Consider the following 16,418-nt stretch of genomic DNA (forward strand, 5'->3'; position numbering starts at 1 on the left):
GCCTGGGTCCGTTTGCCTGGTTGACAATACTCCATGGGTGTTGCCACACATTATCAGGGAGTGACAGGGTCATGCCTCCTTGGGGAGAGGACAACTAGAAACTCTCTGTTTGGTTCTTCTCCTGAACTCTGTCCTCTGTGCTTCATTCCTTAGTTGGTTTTAATCAGTGTCTTTCCCTTTAGTAAAGGGCGACAACAGCTATCTGTGAGTCCTTTTGGAAAATTATCAAACCTGAAGGTGGTTTTGAGAACCCCTCACACTTGTACCTGCTATCAGAAGAAAGGGTGGTCCTGTGGACTGTTCCCTCAAACTTCGAAGTTGTGTAATTGCAAAACACCAAAATCAAACCTCCCCAGGTCTCATCTGGGAAGATGTTAGATTGAGAGGGACTGTCCAGAATCCCTAAGAGATACATGCAAAACTCACACCAGAAGGGGAAAAAGTGAAACAAGTTTAAAATAATAACAAAATGGCCCTTCTTCAGGCCAAAGTCAAAGACTATTGCACCATAATGCTCCAGCAGTGGCCAAGAAGGCTGAACAGTCTTTGACTTGAATGGAAATAGCGGGTCACAGAGAGAGATTCCAAAATCATCATTCCAAAACCAGAAGGCTCAGGGCTCTGCCTCTGATGAGGGCAAAGGTGCCTTGTGGGGTCTGTAGCTATCACAACTTCCTTCACACTCTTGGAATGCTTTTCCATATTGATTTGATTATTTATATATATATATATATATATATATATATATATATATATATAAGTTCCAATTTCCACACTTTCTAAAAAGTAAGGAAACGAGGTAGAAAGGGAAGGGAGGAGGGAGTAGATAGGAAAGGATAAAAGAGGAGCTTGGTTAAGATTACCACTGCAAGTGTATGCTGTAAAAATTCTTCACATGTATCCATTATATTGTTCAAAACCTCTGTGTCTTTATTTGTTTATTCTGTTGTTTATTCTTGGCTTAATCTATCTTTGACATCTGGTAGCACTGAAAGCATTCTACTGTAATAGTTTCCCTCAGTTTTCTCATGCATTCCTAGTGGTCTTTGCCCTACACTTCGATCAGTTCAGTTCTGTTCAGTCACTCAGTTATGTCCGACTCTTTGTGACCCCATGGATTGCAGCACGCCAGGCCTCCTTGTCCATCACCAACTCCCGGAGTCCACTCAAACCTATGTTCATTGAGTCGGTGATGCCATCCAGCCATCTCATCCTCTGTCGTCCCCTTCTCCTCCTACCTTCAATCTTTCCCAGCATCAGGGTCTGTTCAAATGAGTTAGTTCTTCACATCAGGCGGCCAAAGTATTGGATACTGTGTAATTATTTCATTTCCAGGGTTCGTGATTGTTAGGGTCTTCATTATAGGCTACACTGTCTGTCTGTTTTAAGTAACCTTTTCTCTGCTTAATGCATTTTGCCTTGAATTCTACTTGGGTACTAAAATGCCTGCCTCTGGGTTATTTTCATTTGTTAGCAGCTACTATAACCTTGAGTAACCTTTTAATTTTAAGTTTTTAGTGTCATTTGGCTTTGGTTGTATCTTACAGAAGCAGCATATATGTATTTTTCTTTTCATTCAATCTGGGAGATTTTTATTTTGAGAGGAGGGTTTAAAACAGTTGCATTTTTTCCTCGAGTTGATGTCTAATATTTTCTCATACCCATACTGGCCTTCCCAGGTGGTGCTAGTGGTAACAACCTGCCTGCCAATGCCCGAAACATAAGAGGTGTGAGTTCGATCCCTGGGTTGGATGATCCCCTGAAGGAGGGTATGGCGACACACTCTAGTATTCTTGCCTGGAGAATCCCATGGACACAGGAGCCTGGTGGGCTACAGTCTCTAAGGTCGCACAGAGTTGGACACGACTGAAGCAGCGAGTGGCAGAGAGGCGAGCAGCAGCTGCAGTGCAGAAGTGGCTAGCGGCAGAGAGGTGATATCCCACGTCCAACATCAGGAGCCGCGGCTGTGAGGACATACCCCACGTTCAAGGTAAGGAGTGGCAGCTGTGCTCTGTTGGGGCAGCCATGAAGAGATACCCCATGTCCAAGGTAAGAGAAACCCAAGTAAGATGGTAGGCGCTGAGGGACAGCATCAGAGGGCAGACAGACTGAAACCACAATCACAGACAACTAGCCAATCTGATCACATGGACCACAGCCTTGTCTAACTCAGTGAAACTAAGCCATGCCCTGTGGGGCCACCCAAGATGGACAGGTCATGGTGGAGAGATCTGACAGGATGCGGTCCACTGGAGAAGGAAATGGCAAACCACTTCAGTATTCTTGATTTGAGAACCCCATGAACAATATGAAAAGGTGAAAAGTTAGGACACTGAAAGATGAACTCCCCAGGTAAGTAGGTGCCCAATATGATACTGGTGACCAGTGGAGAAATAACTTAAGAAAGAATGAAGGGATGGAGCCAAAGCAAAAACAACACCCGGTTGTGGATGTGACTGGTGATAGAAGCAAGGTCCGATGCTGTAGACAACAATATTGCATAGGAAACTGGAGTGTCAGGTCCATGAATCAAGGCAAATTGGAAGTGGTCAAATAGGAGATGGCAAGAGTGAACGTTGACATTCTAGGAATCAGCAAACTAAAATGGACTGGAATGGGTGAATTTAACTCAGATGACCATTATATCTATTACTGTGGGCAGGAATCCCTGAGAAGAAATGGAGTAGTCCTAATAGTCAACAAAAGTACTGAAATGCAGTACTTGGTTGCAATCTCAAAAACGACAGAATGATCTCTGTTCATTTCCAAGGCAAACCATTCAATATCATGGTAATCCAAGTTTATGCCCTGACCAGTAATGCTGAAGATGCTGAATGGTTCTATGAAGATCTACAAGACCTTTTAGAACTAACACCCCAAAAAGATGTCCTTTACATTATAGGGGACTGGAATGCAAAAGTAGGAAGTCAAGAAACACCTGGAGTAACAGGCAAATTTGGTCTTGGAATATGGAATGAAGCAGGGCAAAGGCTAATAGAGTTTTGCCAAGAGAACACACTGGTCATAGCGAACACCCTCTTCCAACAACACAAGAAAAGACTTTACAAATGGACATTACCAGATGCTCAGCACCAAAATCAGATTGATTATATTCTTTGCAGCCAAAGATGGAGAAGCTCTATACAGTCAGCAAAAACAAGACCAGGAGCTGACTGTGGCTCAGACCATGAACTCCTTATTGCCGAATTCAGACTTAAATTGAAGAAAGTAGGGAAAACCACTAGACCATTCAGGTATGACCTAAATCAAATCCCTTATGATTATACAGTGGAAGTGAGAAATAGATTTAAGGCACTAGATCTGATAGATGGAGTGCCTGATGAACTATGGAATGAGGTTCATGACATTGTACAGGAGACAGGGATCAAGACCATCCCCATGGAAAAGAAATGCGAAAAAGCTAAAGGCTGTCTGAGGAGGCCTTACAAATAGCTGTGAATAGAAGAGAAGCAAAAAGCAAAGGAGAAAAGGAAAGATATTCCCATTTGAATGCAGAGTTCCAAAGAATAGCAAGGAAAGATAGAAAGCTTTTCTTAGTGACCAATGCAAAGAAATAGAGGAAAACAACAGAATGGGAAAGACTAGAGATCTCTTCAAGAAAACTAGAGATACCAAGGGAACATTTCATGCAAAGATGGGCTCAATAAAGGACGGAAATGGTATGGACCTAACAGAAGCAGAAGATATTAACAAGAGGTGGCGAGAATACACAGAAGAACTGTACAAAAAAAATTTCATGACCCAGATAATCACGATGGTGTGATCACTGACCTAGAGCAAGACATCCTGGAATGTAAAGTCAAGTGGGCCTTAGGAAGCATCACTATGAACAAAGCTAGTGAAGGTGATGGAATTCCAGTTGAGCTATTCCAAATCCTGAAAGATGATGCTGAGAAAGTGCTGCACTCAATATGCCAGCAAATTTGGAAAACTCAGCCGTGGCCACAGGACTGGAAAAGGTCAGTTTTCATTCCAATCCCAAAGAAAGGCAATACCAAAGAAAGCTCAAACTACCGCACAATTGCACTCATCTCACACACTAGTAAAGGAATGCTCAAAATTCTCCAAGCCAGGCTTCAGCAATATGTGAACCGTGAACTTCCAGTTGTTCAAACTGGTTTTAGAAAAGGCAGAGGAACCAGAGATCAAATTGCCAACATCTGGTGAATCGTCGATAAAGCAAGAGAGTTCCAGAAAAAACATCTATTTCTGCTTTATTGACTATGCCAAAGCCTTTGACTGTGTGGATCACAATAAACTGTGGAAAATTCTGAAACAGATGGGAATACCAGACCACCTGACCTGCCTCTTAAGCAACCTGTATGTAGGTCAGGAAGCAACAGTTAGAACTGGACATGGAACAACAGACTGGTTCTTAATAGGAAAAGGAATATGTCAAGGCTGTATATTGTCACCCTGCTTATTTAACTTAGATGCAGAGTACATCATAAGAAATACCGGGCTGGAGGAAGCACAAGCTGGAATCAAGATTGCCAGGAGAAATATCAATCACCTCAGATATGCAGATGACACCACCCTTATGGCAGAAAGTGAAGAAGAACTAAAGAGCCTCTTGATGAAAGTGAAAGAGGAGAGTAAAAAAGTTGGCTTAAAGCTCAACATTCAGAAAGCTAAGATCATGACATCTGGTCCTATCACTTAATGGGAAATAGATGGGGAAACAATGGAAAACAGTGAGAGACTTTATTTTTGGGGGCTCCAAAATCATTGCAGATGTTGATGGCAGCCATGAAATTAAAAGACGCTTACTCTTTGGAAGAAAGGTTATGACCAACCTAGATAGCATATTGAAAAGCAGAGACATTTCTTTGCTAACAAAGGTCTGTCTAGTCAAGGCTATGGTTTTTCCAATGGTCATGTATGGATGTGAGAGTTGGACTATAAAGAAAGCTGAACACTGAAGAATGGATGCTTTTGAACTGTGGTGTTGGAGAAGACTCTTGAGAGTCCCTTGGACTGCAAGGAGATCCAACCAGCCATCCTAAAGGAGATCAGTCCTGGGTGTTCATTGTAAGGTCTGATGTTGAAGTTGAAACTCCAATACTTTGGCCACCTGATGTGAAGAGCTGACTCATTTGAAAAGACCCTGATGCTGGGAAAAATTGAGGGCAAGAGAGAAGGGAACACCAGAGGATAAGATGGTTGGATGGCATCACCAACTCAATGGACATGAGTTTGGATGGGCTCCAGGAGTTGGTGTTGGACAGGGCATGGCGTGCTGCAGCTCATGGGGTTGCAAAGTGTCAGACACGACTGAGTGACTGAACTGAACTGAACTGAAGCATCTTAGCATTTACATACCCATGACATGTCTAAAACAGAATTCTGGATCTCTTCCATCTGTTTTCCCAAATCTCTATCACCAATTCCAAACTAATATTCCCCTCTTCTTCCTCATCTCCATTAACTGTATTACCCATACATCAAGTGAGAGAGGCATTTAGATTGGTTTTATAGGAGTAGAACAGACTAGCAGGCTGCGGAGCCCCCTCTCCTCTTGATGGCCAAAATAGTTAGAAGGCATTTACGTGGGAAGTGACCTGTTTTCACTGTAGCTGCTCTGTGTGTTTTCTCGTTTTGCCCTGTTTTCTCAGTATCTGTTGGTAACCCCTGGAGTTGCTTCTGCTCTACTTAACTTCCCTTTCTAAACTTACCACACGTATCTTAGAGAATATCCCTCAACACATCAACTAGTTTCTTTAGAGAGAATATTATAATATAATATAATATAATGTAATGTAATATGTGTGTTATTTGCTCAGTAGTATCTGACTCTTTGTGACCCAATAGACTGTAAGCCCACAGACTCGTCTGTCCATAGAATTTTCCAGGCAAGAATACTGGAGTGGGTTGCCATTTCCTTCTCTAGGGGATCTTCCCAACCTGGGTATGAAACCCAGATCTCCTGCATTGCAAGGAGATTCTTTACCATCTGAGCCACCAGGAAAGCCCACAATAAAATAAAATAATATAATATGTATCTTTATTTTTGCATGAGGTTAAAGGCCTCTGCTTTCAGAAGCTGTTTTTGCATGGGGACAATGGGAGAGAATTATGTTTTCAGCTGTTCAATACCTAGGGTTTCAATCAGTTACCTTGATAACACTCTGGTTTACCAACCACTGGAGTTTCTGGAGAAGCTCTTGATCCTGCTAGCTCAATGCCAAACATTTTCCAGAAAGAGCTCAAGGGGTTATTCTCAGAAAACTCTATTTCTCCACAGATTGTAATTCCTAAGGACTTCCAAAGTTTGGTCAATAAGAAAAATATCTTTACATTCGTATACAACCTTGAGAATCTATAAATCTGATTTTAATGCAAGCCGTGTCTGACATAGGTTATCATACAGTTATTGCTATATATTTTTTAAAATATTTTATTTTGAAATAGTTTTAGACTTACAGAAAAATTGCAACGATAATAAAAGGCAAAAGACGTATATGATCTGAAAAAAATCAGAGTATGAAAAGTTGCAAAGATAGTGCAGAGGATGCCTGTGTACCTGTGGAGGAAGAATAATGCTCCTTCTCTGTGTATAATTTATAGTTAGCCCTCTGTATCTGTGAGTACTCTGCATCCATGGATTCAACCAACCATTGTCTGTGTAGTAACCTTAGGCAGTATTTGCTGTAAAAAATATACGAGTGTAAGTGGACCTGTGCCATTCAAACACACATTGTTCAAGGGTCAACTGTGCTGATTTTCCCTTTTCTTACTCTATTCTTTAGAATAGCTGCTATTAGTGATGATGTGTAAGAATTTTAGGAGCTGACAAGACTGATTTTGAATGCCAGATATGCCACAACCTAGTTGTAAAGCACTGAATAAAATGATTTCATCTCCATATGTCTCTGGCCCTCATCTGTACAGTTGGGAGAGTGCTATCTCCTATGGCTGACCTGGGGATTATAGGAGATAGCACATCTATTTACCTAGCAAATATTTCTTGGGCATCTATAATTTGGTAAGAAGTACATTAAGTGAAAAAGATAACAGTGGTAGCTATCAGTGATTAGCATAAGATACAGACTTTACTTATGGGCAGTTCATCATATGACAGGGAAGATAAATCACTGAACTAGAAGTCACGGTGAAGCATTAATGCCTGTTCCAGCTGGGGAGGTTCACAGTGCTGTGAGAATGCATAATCTGAGGACCTAGCGGAGACATCAGGAAAGTCACTCAGCACAATGTCTGGTGTGTGCAGAGACCCTGAGGGATGGAAGGATGTACCCTCCCTGTCTTTTCCCAAGCTGGACCCCTCACTCCTCTCTCAGTCTCTCAAACAAACAGGTTAAGAGAACTCCGTGTTGTTTTTCCTTTTGTAAGGCTCAGCAGTCTTTCGAGTGCTAATGCACGTGGGGACTCACTGGCAGGCGCTCCGAGTATAGCTGTTTTCCAAGCATATATAATAGTGGCATGCTTTCTTGCTTGGAGCTTGTCACAAGCCTGGGGTTTGCAGCAGAGCTTTGGGGAAATGTGACTTTACCACGCTGGTCTCTTCACCACACATAGGATGCCCAGGATGAAATTCACCTCAACATCTGAGTTTTTAGTATGTTCAGATTCTCACAAGCTTTTCACAGGGGTATCTTGGTCACATACATTCCAGATCATTTCACTTCTGAAAGAGAGATTAATCTCTCCAAGAATTGAGTTCAAGGAAGATTTTTCAATTAAAAAAAAAAAATAAAAAATGAACCTGTACATTTTATCATCAAGAGTCAACAATGAATCAGTCATCGGTATATACATCACCCTCTCTGGAACCTGCCTCCTGCCTCCTACCCCATCCTACCCCTCTAGGTTGTCTCAGAGCACAAGTTTGAGCTCCCTGTGTCATACAGCAAATTCTCACTGACTATTTTACATATGGTAATGCATATGTTTCTGAGAAGGCAATGGCACCCCACTCCAGCACTCTTGCCTGGAAAAAAATCCCATGGATGGAGGAGCCTGGTGGGTTGCAGTCCATGGGGTCTCGAAGAGTCGGACACGACTGAGCGACTTCACTTTCACTTTTCACTCTCATGCATTGGAGAAGGAAATGGCAACCCACTCCAGTGTTCTTGCCTGGAGAATCCCAGGGACAGAGGAGCCTGGTGGGCTGCCGTCTATGGGGTCGCACAGAGTCGGACATGACTAAAGCGACTTAGCAGCAGTAGCGCAGCAATACATATGTTTCAATGCTACCTGGCAGAAACTAACACAACATTGTAAAGCAATTAAAAGTAAATATATTTAAAAAAAGAAAGCTGATAAAAAAAAGCGTCAACAATGATTAAGATTTTGCCATGTTTGCTTTATGGATTTATTTTTTTGCTGAAATATTTTAAGGTGAATATGAGATACCATAGTACTTCACTCGTATTTTCTTTGGTATACATCCCTAAAAACCACAAACCTTTTTTACATAATGATAGATCATTATCCCACCTAGTAAAAACAGCAGTAATTTGTTGGTGTTGTCTAAAAAGAGAGATGTGTTTGGCAAGGCCCAGCAACCCCAGTTTTAAAATTGGGTACAGCGTGGGCCTCCTCTCAGGAAATGGCTGGTTCTTTCTCGCATATCTTCTGCCTGTGGAAAATCACACTTCAAAGCCTGGCAATACCTCAGCATCCCCTCCATCTATCACAGCTTTGGCATGAAGGCGTTGTCTGGTAATAGTAATAGTTGTGGCCGAACTGAAGTGGTTTGGGACAGTTTATCAAGCCACAAGAAAGGTAGAGGTTGCACAAAGCAAGGACATTTTATACACTGGACAGACAAGAGGCTCAGAAGAAGAAATAGGCTGTTCTTATCCCCACAGGCTTTTGTAATTCTTCAGGGAGAGATGCCGGAGAAGGCAATGGCACCCCACTCCAGTACTTTTGCCTGGAAAATCCTATGGACGGAGGAGCCTGGTAGGCTGCAGTCCATGGGGTCGCTAGAGTCGGACACTTGATCGACTTCCCTTTCACTTGCGACTTCACTTTCACTTTTCACTTTCATGTATTGGAGAAGGAAATGGCAACCCACTCCAGTGTTCTTGCCTGGAGAATCCCAGGGACGGGGGAGCCTGGTGGGCTTCTGTCTATGGGGTTGCATAGAGTCAGACACGACTGAAGCGACTTAGCAGCAGCAGCAGCAGCAGCAGGGAGAGACGCAACGTTTAATTGACCTAAATGCAATTCAGTAATACAAAATTAAGATGATCATGTTGTGATTGAATATAAACCAGCTAATTACATTGCTTTCTAAGACATTGTGTTCGTGCTGTGTGAGGTAGGTAAAATGGCCAACACAATATTTGGTGGGCTGAATAGATTCACTTAATTTTGACCTTTGTGTAACTTTGGGATACCTGGAATCACTTCTCTTTTTACCCAAAGTACTGGAACAAATGTAGTGTTTTTCAACTGATCATCCTATTGATCCATCCAGTGGTCCTCAACCTTTTGGGCACCAGAGACTGATTTCATGGAAGACAATGTTTCCCTGGACTGGGGCTGGGAGGGTGGTTTCTGGATGATTCAAGTGCATTACACTTATTGTGCATTTTTTTTTCTTTTGTGCACTTTATTTCTAACCTAATGCTGCCACTGATCTGATGGAAGGTACCAGTCCACAGCCCAGACCTTGGGGATCCCTGCGTTAGTGACAAAGTGGAGGACGGTTGTTGACTCATCAGGCACCCATACCTCAACCGTGTCATCTGTCTTCAACTCCACGATACTTTATGATTCCGTGGCTCAAAAGAGGCTAGAAAGACACTGGTCTGGAGGGTGACTGCTGGCCATCTCTGTAGAGGGAGCTAGCTTAGCCAGTTCTGTGGTCACTTCCCTTCACAAGACAGCTGAGGGGCGAGAATGTATGTCCCTCTCCCTCTCTATGGGTCTGAGCTGTTCAAACACTGGTAGAGCAGTGACCATCAGACCCAAGTCTCCTACTACATGGCCTCATCCCAAGAGGAGCATGTGGCTGAGTTCCCAACCTGAAATGTGTACACTGAGGAATCCCAGCTCCTCCTCATTCAGCAGGAAGGAAAAGTGTGATTGAGTATTGCCTAGCTGTGGGCTTCTCACTGGAGCAGGACCTCACTATCAATCATCCCATTTATCTGACAGCTGAATAGGCCTGTTAAACAATGACCAAAATGCTTACTGTCTGGGCAAACAGGAAAATTATGGCTTTCACATGTATACATTGATGGTTTCTTCTGTTATTTACCTTAACAAAGCAACTCCACACAATTAGTGCAGACTACTGAAGGCTCCTGGTTATATTTAGCCAATGGATTCCATTTAAGGAGCAAGTAGCTAATGATCTGAAGCACAGACTGCTATCACAGCAGCCCTAATAAGCTGGAAATCACAAGGAGAATAAGTACTGAACGTTTGCCTGGTGGGGGAGTGATTGAACTTTGAAGAGTGTCAACAGGTTCTTCTGGGTGTCCTCAACTGTTTTATACAAGGATGCCCTGAAATTAAGAGACCCAATATGAACTTTGCCCCTTTTCTGGTTAATCTATCCATTTTTAAAATTGTCAGTTAATAGCTTTGGGCTTCTAAGGGTTCAGGCCAAAATTGGTCTGTGGAGCCCTGAGAGAAATCAGAAAAAAAGATCATGGAGACCAAAGGTTCAGATGCTAAGTTTAGAAAATAAAGAGTCAGTGCCAGGGGTCACAGTGACAGCCAACTTTTGAAAAATTGGGAGTTAAAGGAATACCCTGGCACACTAGCCCTGTCAAGCCATGGGTGTAATGCAAAGGAAATATGGTAACAGCCAAACCACAGAAAACCATGAGTTGGCGAGGAGCCCAAGACCAGAGGCTTTCAGTGTAGGAGAAAGAGTAAAGCTTTGGAATCAGACAAGAGTTTGACTTACACTCTAACGCCTACTCATCTGACATGATCCTTTTCTGTCTCAGTTTTAGTCTTTTTGATCTATAAAAGGAGGACGCAGTTCTGCCCATCTTATAAGACCAGTGCATCAAGTCAATGTAATTTGAGAAGAAAAGAACACTTCACAGTGCTTGGCACATAGACATGCACAGCATCTGGGGACTGCTTTGGCTTTGTCATTGCTGCCACATGGCCTTTTTGGTTGCTAGACAGGACATTAGCTAACAGTGGAACATCTTTCTCTGCATACTGTGTTCTTGAGCTTTAAAGAAGAAGTGATGTGGCTTCTAATTCCATTCTGGGTGTTTTCATGGGTCACTGGTTGCATGTTTTGACTTTATAGCCAGACTCTTTGTGAATATTTTGGATAATGTTTTGTCCTCAACCAAGATGGAATGCGAAATGACATTTTCAAATTCAGCGTCTTTGTGATGGAAGCAGACTCAGGAAGAGGCAATAACAGTTTTACATATACATTTAGGGCAGGTGTCTTTTGTAAACTGACACTTTTGGAGAATTGTGTGTCAGCCTCTGTGACGAGCATACATATTCTTATTTAATTCTCACATCCCTTAAGAGAAGTTCTTAGTACTCTGTTTTTTTTTTATGGGAGAGGAGACAGACGTGACTCGCCCATAGCCACAGTACTTGGTATTAGTTGCCACAGATGCTCTAAATCATATGTGCTCTCTTCATAGTTTGACAGTGACCTATTTTGTAAATCCTACCTTTCCAGCAAAAAAGTAAAGCCACTATTACCACCAAACACCTATATTTCCCAACCTCCCTTACTGCCAGGGTGCAGACACGTGACTTAGATTCTACAGGTTCGATACAAACCACTCGGGGAACCAAGCAGAATATGGGCTGCCCTCTTGGTGGTGGGAGTAGAGTCAGAGGTGATATGGTTGTGGGTTCACGGAGCAGCAACTTCCGAACTGAAACTGTTATGGTTCTAGAAGATATTTCTGAAAGCTCAGCCTAGGGCCTGTTGCCCCTGACTTTCCAAAGGATGGACAATTTTTTAAAATTCCTGAAAAAATTCCCTACTGAGAATGTTTGGGGCTTTTTTTTTTTTTTTTTTTAAATCGTGGTGTAGTTGCTTTACAATGTTGTTAGTTTCTGTTGTATAACAAAGTGGATTCAGTTCAGATCGGTCGCTCAGTCATGTCCGACTCTTTGCGACCCCATGAACTGCAGCACGCCAGGCCTCCCTGTCCGTCACCAACTCCCGGAGTTCCCTCAAACTCATGTCCATCGAGTCGGTGATGCCATCCAGCCATCTCATCCTCTGTCGTCCCCTTCTCCTCCTGCCCCCAATCCCTCCCAGCATCAGAGTCTGTTCAGTTATATGTATATATATATCCCCTCCCTCTTGGACCTCCCTTCCACCACTCCGCATCCCACCCATCTAGGGCATCACAGAGTCCTGAGCTGAACTCCCTGTTCTGTACAGCACCTTCCCGCTGGCCACTTCCCAATTCATTCTACCCCTCCCCCCGTCCATGCCCACATGTCCATTCTCTACATCTGCGTCTCTATTCGTGCCCTGCAAATAGGTTCATCTGTACCATTTTTCTAGATTCCACATATATGCATTGATACTGATATTCATTGTTCTCGTTTTGACTTACTTCACTCTGTAAGATAGTCTTTAGGTCCATCCGTGTCTCTATAAATGACAATTTCAGTTCTTCCTATGGCTGAGTAATATTCCACTGTATATACAGGTATACGTCTTCCATGTATATCTGTACCACATCTTCTTTATCCATTCACCTGTCATCGGACATTTAAGTTGCTTCCACATCCTGGCTATATAAACAGTGCTGCAGTGAACACTGGGCCCTGGTCTTTACTCATCTAAAACTCATTACAACTGAGTCAAGTTCCTGCCTGCTGCCCATGTCTTCTCTTTTGCTACTCTCATGGCCTCCTGTGCAGGCTGTGGGGTGGGCAGAGCCCAGCAGTCTTGCCAACACCCAGCTCTCCAGCCTGGGAAATGTGAGGCCTCGGTGCTGAAAAGCCTGGGCAGGGCCATCTCACCAGCTCCTGCTGTTTCCTTCCTGGCAATTAGGTTTGTGTATTTAATAACTGGAGTACCCTGGTGGCTCAGTGGTAAAGAATCTCCCTGCCAATGAAGGAGACTCAGGAAACATGAGTATGAAGGGGACTCAGGAAACATGAGTTTGATTCCCTGGACTAGGAAGATTCCCTGGAGAAGGAAATGGCAACCAACTCCAATATCCTTGCTGGGAGAATCCTATGGACAGATGAACCTGGTGGGGTACAGTCCATGAGGTCGTAAAGAGTCAGACATGACTGAGCAACTGAGCGCTCACACACACACACACACACATTTAATAACCCTTCCCAAAGACTTTGGGCTTCCCTGGTGACTCAGATGGGTAAAGAATGTGCCTGCAATGGAGGAGACCCAGGTTCAATCCCTGGGTTTGGAAGATCTCCTGGAGAAGGGAATGGTAACCCACTCCAGTATTCTTGCCTGGAGAATTCCATGGACAGAGGAGCCTGGCAGGATGCAGTCCACGGGGTTACAAAGAGTTGGACATGACTGAGCGACTAACACTTTCACTTTCCCAAAGACTTTAGGATTTCAGGGTTGAACAGTATAGCGGGTTGTACTCCATAGTGATCCTTTGTTTTCCTTTCAGGAACACTGAGCCACATTGACTATGATGACCTCTTTCTAAAAGGTTGGAAGAGAATAGGTGCTTTTGTGACTCACTGACTATTCTGGTCCCAACCTCCTCATCTGCTTTGGGACCAGCCTTAGCTCTGAGCCGAGGAGCACCCCTTGCAGGAATTTTCCGAGGGAGCCTTTAGTTATAAGCTGTCTTACTCCTTCAGGGTCCTGAGCTTTCCAGCACCACTGGTGGTGTCTCTGGCTCTTATTCTGTATCTAGGTTGTTAATAGCGCGCTTACTGATGGAGGAAATCTGTGATCCCATCCCCTCCATAACCTTTCAATTGTGTAGCCAGCCTTGCAGTCCCTGTACTGAAAATGTCTGCCCCACTTGCCTGCCGCTTAGAGAAGTGCCAGATGTAGAAACAAGTTTGCAAAATAGAAGAAAACAAGCTTTTCTCTGAGTGTTTCCTTAAAACATTTTCCAGTTTATCTATCACTTTTTAGCCTGTTCATATTTCTCCTTATTGTGCCAATTTTTATATTTTATCCTTTTGAGGTTCCCCCCCACCCCAGTGGCATCATTTTCCAAGTGTGCAGGATATTCACATATAATTTAAAACAGTCTCTTGGGTATAGCTGGCTACATCTCCATCCTCCTTCCACATTTTGTTGATTTATGCCTTTTCTCTTTGTCTTTATTAGTTCCAGCATGGGTTTGTCTCTTTTATTAGTATTTCCAGAGAATCCAGATTTTAGATTTATTAATTTTACTGTTTTTCTATTCACTTATGTCTACTTTTGTTTATGTTATTATCCCATGTTATTTTCCTCTTTTTTTCCCTAAGATTTTTAAGTGGAATGCTTAGCGTCATTATTTTTGCTTTTATGGTGTAACAGAATCATCTAATGTGCTAATTTTACAAATGAGGTCAGCTGTGCCAGGCTCCTATAAGTTTTGCTATTTTTAACATCATTTTAATTATCTTCTAACTTTACAGTTATTGTGTTCTGGATTCCTTTCCTCTTTGTGTGCTCCGGTAGGAAAGCTGCTGCTGCTGCTGCTAAGTCGCTTCAGTCGTGTCCGACTCTGTACGACCCCATAGACGGCAGCCCACCAGCCTCCCCCGTCCCTGGGATTCTCCAGGCAAGAACACTGGAGTGGGTTGCCATTTCCTTCTCCAATTCATGAAAGTGAAAAGTGAAAGTGAAGTCGCTCAGTCGTATCTGACTCCTAGCAACCCCATGGACTACAGCCTACCAGGCTCCTCCATCCATGGGATTTGCCAGGCAAGAGTACTGGAGTGGGTTGCTATTGCCTTCTCCGAGAAAAGCTAGAAGTGTGATTTTAATCATAAGATTGGATGGGTTAGAAACCCAATTCCTATACTAACCAACATGTGGCCTTCCTCAGAGACATGTGGCGAAGACTATATAACTAATACATATAAAATGTTTTGCTTAAACTATTCTTTAAGTGTTCATAGCCAAGTTCCTGTGGGCACACTCAAGGGTCTGAACATGCATGGTGGTGGGCATATTGCTTATGGCTTAGGCGTCTCAGCAGGGGTATTGAGTGGACCTTACACACTTGATTCTGGTCTGCCATCTTGCACTCACCGCTGCTGTCCTGGTTCTTTCCTTTGGGTTTCCTGTTTGTTCAGGTGCCTTCCTTGAGGAGTACACCCTTCCCCTACTTACAGAACTTCCTTTCTTCATATGATATAAATTATTCATCCCATAAGGCAGCACGCATCTTACTGTTTTTCTTTTATTTAACCTTTTTGTTGAATGGCCACATTTTCTTTATTCTTAGTAAAAATTGGAGCATAATTGTTCTTGTTTTTAGCAATCAAAGTGATTATTTAAGACAAAAAGAAGCATTCTTGTGTAATCATCCAGGTGTGGTGAAATGCAACCATTTTATGGAATATGAGAACTTCTTGCTTTCTGGCTTGTTTTCTTGCCCCCAATTTTCCTTTTATATTCATTATTAATTTAATCCATGACTTAAATTGTTCAATATTTGCATGAGAATTTTGTTTTAAAGTTAGTATAGTATATTAACTAAAATATAGGATGGGATTATTGTTTTGTTTAGTTGCTAAGTCGTGTCTGACTCTTTTGCGACCCCATGGACTGTAGCCTGCCAGGCTCCTCTGTTCATGGGATTTTCCAGGCAAGAATACTAGAGTGGGTTGCCACTCCCTTCTCCAGGGATGGATCTTCCTGGACATGGGAATCGAATCTAGGTCTCCTGCATTGCAGGCAGATTCTTTACCATCTGAGCTACTAGAACCATAGTTGCCTTACCCTCTGTTTATTTCATTTTGATTTTATTCTCTGTTGGATAGTTTCTCTACCTACTTATCAAATAGTCTCCAAAGCAACCATGCTTTCATTCAGCCCTCAGTCTTCTGGATAATGCTTCTTCTTTCAGTCAGATGGTTAATTGCTGACATAGTTCTGAGGTTTGATATGGAAGGTTGTTTCTCTGCAAGCTTTACTTACCAGTGACAGCTTGACTGAGGCAGTGTCGACATTGGGTCACATTTTCCCCTTTATGTTTTTTGAAAATGAAATAAGATCTGTCTTAAATTTTTGTGTCCCACACCACTACCTTGTTGATTAAAAATGTTGCATCCCTATCATTGGAAATCCCTTGTGAGAGTCCCTTTATGCAGCCCCAAGACCCGTGGCATCAGCAGATAGGAGTGTTATCTTTCCATAGGAATGGAGGTGAGTAGTGGGCTGTCACTATGGTTTCTTGTCAGGTTCTCTGATGTTGTACAGGTTTTTATTGTAATTGTAACATGGGATGAGAGCATGTAGGATCTGCTTCAAG

The sequence above is a fragment of the Bos indicus genome, chromosome 28 (assembly GCF_029378745.1).
Source record: "Bos indicus isolate NIAB-ARS_2022 breed Sahiwal x Tharparkar chromosome 28, NIAB-ARS_B.indTharparkar_mat_pri_1.0, whole genome shotgun sequence".
Taxonomy (NCBI): Eukaryota; Metazoa; Chordata; class Mammalia; order Artiodactyla; family Bovidae; genus Bos; species Bos indicus.